This window comes from Etheostoma spectabile, chromosome 2 (assembly GCF_008692095.1).
Source record: "Etheostoma spectabile isolate EspeVRDwgs_2016 chromosome 2, UIUC_Espe_1.0, whole genome shotgun sequence".
In the NCBI taxonomy this organism is placed as follows: Eukaryota; Metazoa; Chordata; class Actinopteri; order Perciformes; family Percidae; genus Etheostoma; species Etheostoma spectabile.
In genome coordinates, this window is record NC_045734.1 from 27292667 (window position 1) to 27302281 (window position 9615).

General features: G+C 44.0%; 1 long non-coding RNA gene across 1 annotated transcript in view; it reads left to right on the forward strand.

Annotated features, from left to right (window-relative positions):
- The window catches only part of LOC116706556 (uncharacterized), a 27509-nt gene that overhangs the window by 17275 nt on the left and 619 nt on the right, over positions 1-9615 (forward strand). The window lies entirely within an intron of this gene.

The following is a 9615-nucleotide window of genomic DNA, read 5'->3' on the forward strand; positions in this document are numbered from 1 at the left end:
GTCAAAGGGCTCATGTTTACACGAAATCGTTAAACAGATAAACACAAGTACAAACAGTTAAAATCATAAACATTAAAAATTAATAAAACACATGATAGACAGTTAAAAACAAAATAGACATTAGGACACATAAAACACAAAAATAAAAGTTACAGTGCCAGAAATTAAGAAATGAGCATTTAAAGAAAAGGAATATAAGTATTTGAACACCCTGCTATTTTGCAAGTTCTCACACTTAGAAATCATAGAGGGTCGGAAATTGTCATCGTAGGTGCATGTCCACTGTGAGAGACATAATCTAAAATAAAAATCCAGAAATCACACTTTATGTTTTTTTAACTATTTATTTGTATACTCCAGCTGCAAATAAGTATTTGCACACCTGAGAAAAATCTATGTTAATATTTGGTACAGTAGCCTTTCTTTGGAATTTCAGAGCTCCAACGTTTCCTGTAAGGAGCTCCCTCCAAAGATTCTCTATTGGGTTTAGGTCTGGAGACTGGCTAGGCCCCCCCAGAACCTTGATCTGGTTCTTCCAGAGCCCCCCCTTGGTTCTCCTGGCTGTGGTCTTCGGGTCATTGTCATGTTGGAAGACCCAGCAGAGGTGGACATTTTAAAGCCAGACTAACAGGTCTTTGAGGGTCAGAATTCTAGCTGATAGACAGGTGTTCAAATACGTATTTGCAGCTGTATCACACAAATAGTTAAAAAAAAAATCTTACATTGTTATTTCTGGTTTTATGATGACAATTTCAGACCCCTCCATTATTTCTAAGTGGGAGAACTTGCAAAATAGCAGGGTGTTTTATTTTTAGAGTTGATTACGTTATGGTTTCCTTTCCTGAATAATGTAAATAAATGGAGAGAAACTTCTCTCCACAGCAACATTCTGCAGGCGTCTACCATCGCAAAGGAGACTTGAGACCTGGATGCCCAGTCAGGAGTGGACCACCAACTGTCTAGATGTCAAGAATGTCCTTTCTCAGTGGGGGCCCCAGGAGAGTGTTTCAGATGTAGCCAGAGGGAAAGGCATTCTGAAGCTCACAAAGTCACAGAAGTGGACTGGACTGGTTTAAATGGATGTTCAGGGCAAGGGGAAAGGTGTGATCACTACTAGACCTTTCCTGAAAAATGAAGTTGTTTGTGACTACCATGGACACGTAGTGACGAGAGCAGAGGGCAAGATCATCCACAAGAAGTCAAACAAAGGAGAGATGGGCTTCATGTTCTTCTTCAAAGATGCAGAAGGTGTGGCTAAGTGCATTGATGCAACGGCCAGTTGTTGCCAATGTCGTCCCAACAGAACGGCCTTTGGCTAGCTGATAACCCACTCAACAAAACGGCTAAACCTGAAGCCCAGGTACGTTGCCATAAGCGGCTATGTTATGGATGTCAGTCTGTTCTTTGCAAAAGACATAAAATTAAACAAAAAACTGGTATTTGACTATGGGGTGAAAAGGAAGTCTTTTGCTGGGTAAGGACTGGACGTTGATTGGCTTTGAAAACCATCAACACAACACACAAACATTCATCCTTGGGCCTCTTCTTTTTATCATTTATACAAACAACCTCTGCAATAATATTAAAAATGCAAATTATCATTACTACGCTGATGACACTGTTCTCTATTGCTCTGGGTCCACATTAGGTCAAGCAATCACAAATTTACAGTCCGCTTTTAATATTTTGCAACATAATCTGGCTTCTTTAAAATTGGTTCTAAACTCTAAAAAAATCTGGGAAATAACTAGAAATAATGTCCCCAACCATTGTACACTATTCTTGGTGACAGAAATGTGAAGAAGTGTCCCACATTACAATACTTGTCCATTGACCAATCATTGTCTTTTACAATGCATATCCAAGATTTAGTTAAAAAACTAAAATTGAGGTTAGGTTTTTTCTTTAGAATCAAGTCTTGTTTATCATTTGAATCAAAAAAACAACTAACACTAGTACATGCACATTCTTGTCGGTCTGGACACGGTGATATTTAACATGCCTTCAACCTCCCAGTGACTTCATGCTTTGGAAACATGTGATTCATACTTAGCCTTGAGATTATTCACACCACTTAAAATCTCTTACTCGATCATGTTTGCTGTATTCCTCGGGTCGGTGGTGTTCACTCCTCGCTCGGCGTTGTGATGCACTGGCATACATTTTGTATTTATAAGGCATATTCGGACTTTTTTCCTCCTTCTTTACACCCTCATCTCCCGAGGTCTGCAGGGACATATCACCTGCGCTCACAGGATCTGGTTTATATTTTGACAGTCCCCCTAACCCGCCTGACTTTGCAAAAAGGCTTTTAGATTTTGCAGCGGGCCCACGCATGGAAATGCTGGCTGTCAAAATTGACATCCATTGAGTCGTGTGTGGGTCTCATTGGGGGGTGTGTGGTCTTGGGTGGTGATGAGGGCTTGTTAAATGGACCTTCAGAGGCAGTCTTATGTCCGGTTTTAAATTTATTTAGGACCCTGTTTTTTATATAATAGCATTGATTATGTTTTTGAGGACATGTGTTTATGTATTACCTGTCAATGTCCCTGTCTATTTGAAAACTGGACATGCTTCCACTTGGCCAGGAACACCTTCGTAAAAGAGATTTTTAATCTCAAGGAGTTTTTTTAGCCGGTTAAATTAAAGGTTTGATGAAGGATTCAACGAGGTATTCACACTGACACTTGAAATGGAAAAGTTTTTTGATTGCTTTTTGGGACTTTTTTACAAGTGAAGTTTGGGTAATTTTTTTTATTTTTTTACAAACTTACGTCTTAAATTGATAAATGAATAGATCCGAAGATCAAGAGTTGTCGCGCGTGCACACGCAGCGACCTCCAACTATTTCCCAACGAACGGTTGTTTAGTCGGTTCTTTGTTTCGTTCATAAAAATTTTTGATCCGAAGTTTTTATACATGATTGTTCGTATTACGACTTCGTACTACAAGTCCAAGCAGTCATTTATATCTACTGGAAATCTGCAAAAACAAGGTTTTGCAGCTGTTCCGGACTTTGCACAGAGACGCTACAGGACTCGGACTACTCCGGCCTGAAATAACACCGGACTCGCCTGCTATTCCTCCTGCCGGCAACAAAGCGTCGGAAGCGGTGTGCGATGAAAGCATACAGAGGGGCAGGCGTGGATACGTCCCTTGCCATGCTAGCCGGCTTAATCCAACTCGCCTATCCATACCATCCATTCCCTGGCATGTACGATCACTGCAACAAATGGATACCATACTACTGCTCAGATTCAACAAACGGACATTGAGTACTGCTGTTGTGCTTCGTCTTCACTGAGACTTGGTTAATGACAACTTCGACTCTGGCTGTACAACTGGAGCAGCTAGCATGCTATCGAGCCGACAGGTCCATTTAAAGGGAGTGAAAATCACGAGGAGGAGGAATCTGTTTGTCTACATCCGTGAATGATGGGGCGACACTTAGTAGTATGCAAAACCACTGCTCACCACTGGCGTATTTAAGATCATAAATGCCGTCCGGTTTTTTCCTGCCAAGGGGAAATTTAACTGTGATTGCTGCTAGCGCAGTAATATCCCCCTACCAGCATAACAGCGCATAGGAACACGGCTCTTGTTGAACTAGACCACTGCTGTCAGTGAACAACAGACTCACACCCGACGTTTCACCATCTACACTGGTGATTTAACCATGCAGACTTAAAACTGTTATTCCAAAGCTATACCAAGCATGTTGACTTTCCCAACAAGCGTAGACAACATCTGGAACCTGGTCACCACAACACACAACGGAGCATACAAAGCCCCCCCCCCTCCCCCACAATTGGAACTTTCTGAACATATCACTGTTATGCAAATGCCCGCAATAGACAATGTGAAAGCAAACACACCCGTTCGCAAACGTTAAAAGTATGGCCTGAGGGAAGCCTCCTGAGCTCTTCAAGACTTCTTTGACACAACAGACTGGGAAATGTTTAAGCAGGCAGCCATTCCAACAACCGGACAAACGTAGAGGATTAGCAACACTGTAACCCTCTTATATCCCCAAGTACATTGAGGATGTACCCACACAAAGCATCATGACTCGGGCAAATTGGAAGCCATTGCTGACCGGGGATGTTCTCAAGCTGCTGAGGCTAGAGACCCGCCTACATAGCTGGGTATGAATCTGGCTTTATAACAGCGAGAGCCAACCTGTCCCGTGGCCTCAAGGTAGCACAAAAAAAAACAAAAAGCAACACACTCACAAGATAACCACCCACTTCAAAAGACAGCAGGGAAGGAAACAAAAGGCACAAAGCTTCATTTGGTCATTGCTCTTGTGCGAGGCCCCTCCACGGACTACAACCCGCCCACAGAGCTGTGAGAGCAACATCCCTCTGCTCACAATCTGAAACCGCTTCTTTGTTGCTCGCTTTGCAGCACAAAAAAATTCACTTGCCCACAGAATAGCCCTCCCCCTCCACAACGAGCATCCTCTGTGTCTCGCTGCCGACAGCTTAATAGGACCACTTGCTGCTTCAACACCGGAAGGCAGCGGCCCAGACAAACATTCCAGGGTTTCGTGCGCTAAGACTGCGCTGAGGACTTAAGGATGTCCCTTCATCAGACATCTTTTAACACTTCCCTGAGCAGCCATCGGGTCCCTCATCTGCAACGCCTGCACCATCAATACCTGTGCTAATAAAACGGCTCCTCCTGCCCTTCAATACTACCTGCCCCGTGGCAGTGACTGACCCATCCTATGAATGTCTAGAGCGCTTGTCATGCACACCTCAAATCCATTCCCCCCCCACCCTGGACCCCTTCAAGTTTGCATACCGAGCCAGCGGTCCACAGAGCTGCAATCTGCTCCACCCGCCACACCAGCCCTCACCCACCTGATAAAAGAGACTCAGATGTGGATTGCTGTTCTAGACCTTCAGTTCTGCATTCACCCCAAAATACCACAACAACTCCTCGTGCAAACTTGACAAACTGGGGACTCAGTAACTACCATCTGCACTGGCTACTGGCTTCCTCTGTCGAGCTCAGTAGTACGGGTTGGAAATAACTCTCAAGCAGCATCACACTGAGCACTGGGGCCCCTCAAGCTGCGTGCTCATCCCGCTGCTCTACACCCTGCTGACGCTACTGCAACTGCAACCTACAGCCACAACAATGGGTGAATTTGGCAGTACGACACAACTCTGGGTTGTCTCATTAACCAGGATGACGAGCTCACTACAATGTTTGAGGTCGACCTTCGACCACGTGGTGCGAGGGACAACACTCCTGCTGAAGTCAGCAAGACTAAGAGATTGTGGTTGACTTCCGATAGGTCACATCCAACACCTGCCACTGACCATCGACGGTGCTGTTTGGAGAGATTATCCGCACCAAATTTCTTGGGGGCCCACATCATGAAGACCTCTTTCCGGACCACCAACCCTGCAATCACTGGCGAAGAAAAGCTCAACGCCGCCTTTAACTTCCTGCGGAAACTCAGGGCGTTAAGTGCTCGCAACCATCCTCATGACCACGTTTCTATCGAGTCACCATGAGAGCATTCTCCTCCACTGTGTTGCTGTGTGCGGAAGCTGCACTGAATACAACATGATAGCCCCTGCATCGCAAGTGAACCAGCTTGAAGAATCATTGTGCTTCACTCCCCTCCCTGAAGGACATTTACACTCCCCCCTCACCCTCAAGGCCACCACAATTGTGATGTGCAAGTCCCCCGCTCACAATATGTTTGACCAACTGCCTCTGGAAGAGGTACAGAAGCTGCGCATCCCGCACCACCAACTCACAAACACATCTTCAACCCAGGCTGTTAGGAGGTGAACTCTCTCCCCCCCTCTACCCTCAGTTCTATAAATAATCTTGAACTTTGGACCCAAATGGCGCCTTGCCTTGCACTACTCCATTGCACACATTGCCACACTTTTTGTTGTCCTGAAACCCTTGGGAACACATTTCTGGCTGCCTTACATAACCGGCACCACTATGCTACCGCCTGACTTTTTGCCCATTACATGGACTGTCAACTGTATGCATATTGCACTTTCTAACTCAATTTTGTGCTGCGCTTATTTCCTCATATTTACATATCTTCATTATTTTTACTTTTTATACTTTTTTACTTGAATGTTATTTGTCTCCTTGTGGACCAAAATTTGTTAAATGGCTTTGTTGTTCACCGTGGGATAGAGGGAAACTAATTCGATTTCTTTGTATGTTTGTGACATGTTAAAAATGGGTAACAATAACGCCGACTTTGACTTTGACTTTGACTTTGAACTAGTTTTTATTCTATTGGACTAGTGGCGAGCGGTCATTGTACTCACTTTACAGTATTTTCGTATAGTATCGACTTTTTCCTAATTCAGAGAATTTCAACATTTGCGATGATTTTTTTTTCTGATTGAGTGGAAAACTTTGTTAATGTTTATTTACATCAACATTAGGTACTGATGTTGGTTTTTTTAAAGATGCTTTATCAGATTAATCCCAGCCACATTGTAAAAGAATTTTTCCTTTTTGTTGTAGTTTTTGATCTCATTTTCATGCTGGCTATACAAACGACACAACCTCACAAAAAAAACCTTTCCTAAAATTGTTTCACATGTTTTTTATTAAACACACTGCTACACTGAGCTCCGCCAACTCTCCCTCTCAGCCTCCCCCGGTAACATGAAAGAACACCGTCAAATCTGGTAATTTCATCCGCAGAAACGTGCTCCATGAGCGTATGAGGGCGACTGTGTCCCCCCTCTTTCTCTGGGCAATACAAGGCTTTAAAGGTGCTATAGTGTGAAAAATATTTTTTGTCCTAATTTTTATTTTATTTTTTCAGTTTGTATTAAGCTGTGAATGAGTCAGTCTGGTCCAATTATCACCCTCTAAAGCATCTTTATTTTTTTTACCAAATAAATGTAAATTGTAATCTTTAAGCATACCTATGGTCTCAACCCTGGACGGTTGCCGTCGGAGACAGCGGCGATGATGAACTTTGAACAGGGAATGGCCTCCTGTGCCCCAGAGGAGAGGTGGAGTACCCCACCTGACTATCAAGGATGCCTTCGTTGTACGGCAACAAGGTCCTAAGGAGGAGAGAGGGCTTAAACTTAACGTTAACAATGATTGAAAAAGAGCTGGCTCCTGCAGGAGTCGTCCCTGCCGCCAGCAGGACTAAGCAGGGCGCAGCGGCTCTTTCAAAGCAGGTGATGCTCCTGGCTAAAGGCGAGAGAATAAAGTACAAACATAACCCCCCCTGTATATGCGTTGTGTACCAAAGTCTAAGAGAAGCTGTCGGGAGCGGGGGGCCGGCGCGATGGAGAGGCTGTCGGTGAGGACCAACCCACCTCCACTGCTGCAGGCCCGCCAGGTAACTGCCATGCTGCGGCTGTTTATGGGACACAGGGACGACCATCGGCGATGCCCCTCAATCTTCCCCTAAGTCCATTTGTAATCAATTAGAAGAAAATAGATCTGGAGTGTTGGTGTAGTACTTAGATTCCATGTCAATGTTACGACACATGGTTTTCCTGGTACATTCACAGACACTACCTGGTGGAGTACAGGCTGTCACCACAGGGTGCCTCCCTACTTCTAACCACAATACTGCCCCCTTGCAAGGTGCAACCGAGTAAGACCTCCATCTTCTACTGTTCAGGGAAGGGAGCTCTACACCTGGAGATTTGTAATAACAGAATGCATCAGGAGTAGTGTGCCTTTTTTCAGTTCCTTATTTTTTGTGTCCCACACACAATACATTACATTCAAGAAATTACAAGTACCATAGTACATGGGACGCATGGGAGAAACCTGTAAGGCTTGTTATAACAGGACTGATGACACAAGCCACCCAAATTTATAACGCAACTCATCCACATGTTTTTTTCAACCGATGGGGCAGAACACCTCCTGAGGGAAGAAAACCCATCCACACGCTTACTTTCTACCTCAAGATGTGTACCAGGTTTGATGTACCCAGAGAAACCCCTCCCCAAAGCGAGGCTGACCAAGCACGGGTTTGGGGGGTCAGGCCGTGAAAACAGAGCCCCAATTTGATGTGAGGCAGGTAGTCCCCACCAAATGGAGGTAAAAGAAGCACAATGGAGAGGAGGTTCACATGGAAACCCTGAAAACTTGTCAGCAGGAAAGAGGGATTCCCTGGGAATCCGGAGTCATTGTTATCCTTCTCACCACAGCCATGTGTGGTCTCTCTCCAAGGTACTGACACTTTGCTCTCTGTTCTTGTCCTTTTTTCAGCTGAACTGGAAGCAGACCCCCTGTCCCCCAGGCCGCCTTGCGCTTCTACGGCTATGCCCCACCGCCGGGGGGGCGCTCCAAATAGTGGTGCCAATCTAATCGCGGCCACAGCAAAAGTTGGAGAACGGGTGTTATTCATGTAAGTCCTGCTAACAGAATTACAGTTGTAGTCCCTGCATTTTTTTGAAAATCATCTGGATAGCCTGGATAGTTTTCTGTGATTAGCTATCAACAAACACAAAACAAAAACATTTGTTGGGGCCAGCCAAAATTTTATTGACCATAGAGTTCTCCCTGGATGGAAGGTGGCTGGCCATCCGGAGCAACATACTCCCCAAACAAACTGGTGTTCCTTCCAGCAAGGCAAGGGCCCTGTCAAAAACATGGTCGTGTACATTCGACTTTATGGTTGGATATTGTCCGTGCCATGGGGGACTACTCCTGACCTGCTGACTGCTGTGTTTGGCAGATGTGAGTTTTTGCCTCAGTCCATCATTCTGCGTGCTGTGTTTCATAGAAACCACCTCTTTATACACACCATGTTGTCTTGCTTGTTCTTCTCTTTCAGACCAAACTCCACACCAGCACATCAAAGGAGATGGCACCCTTATGTGCAATTGCTGTCCACACTCAGACCGTTGTTATGCCCTTCATTTAAGTGTAGCGCACTGCAGGCCTCATGGCCCGTTTTGAGCAGGTCTCGCTAACCCGGAGGGAGCAACTGCCCCCTTTCATATTTACAACATTTGCGTGTTATATTGAAGATTTGTGATTTTTTTTGTACTGAAATATTTGTGTTTGTTATAATAAATTTATTGTTTTCATATTTATTTTTTTTTTTAAATATTTAACACGTTTGCTTGTTGTATTGAATCAAATGTTAATTATTTTTTGTGTACCGTATTGGCCAATATTTTTTGTAATATCTTCTTGCTCAGTTACCAGTTTTGTCCAAGAGTTTTTTTAGGAGAATGACTCACCAACCAACTCAAATGGGAATCATTGACACTAAGTCCTGTTATCCCTTTTTTACACTAATTCAGAAATTTCAACTTGAGTGTCTTTTCCTATTTGAGTGAAAACTTTAAGTAATGGATTACATCATAATCTAGGTACTGATTTGGTTTTTCAAAGAGTGCATTAATCAGATGCAACAGCCACATTGTAAAGAGATTTTTTTTTCCTTTTTTTTGGGGCAGGTTTTGATCAGTCATTTTGATCGGATTGCCGACAACCTCCAAAAATGTTCCAAACTTGTTTCCAATATTTTTATTGAAACACATGCCCGTCCATTCAAAATTACAGTCAGAAAGGTTTGTCCTAACATATTGCTGATCAAAACGGAAGAGGTCACAGTTCGAGGCGTCTTTTATG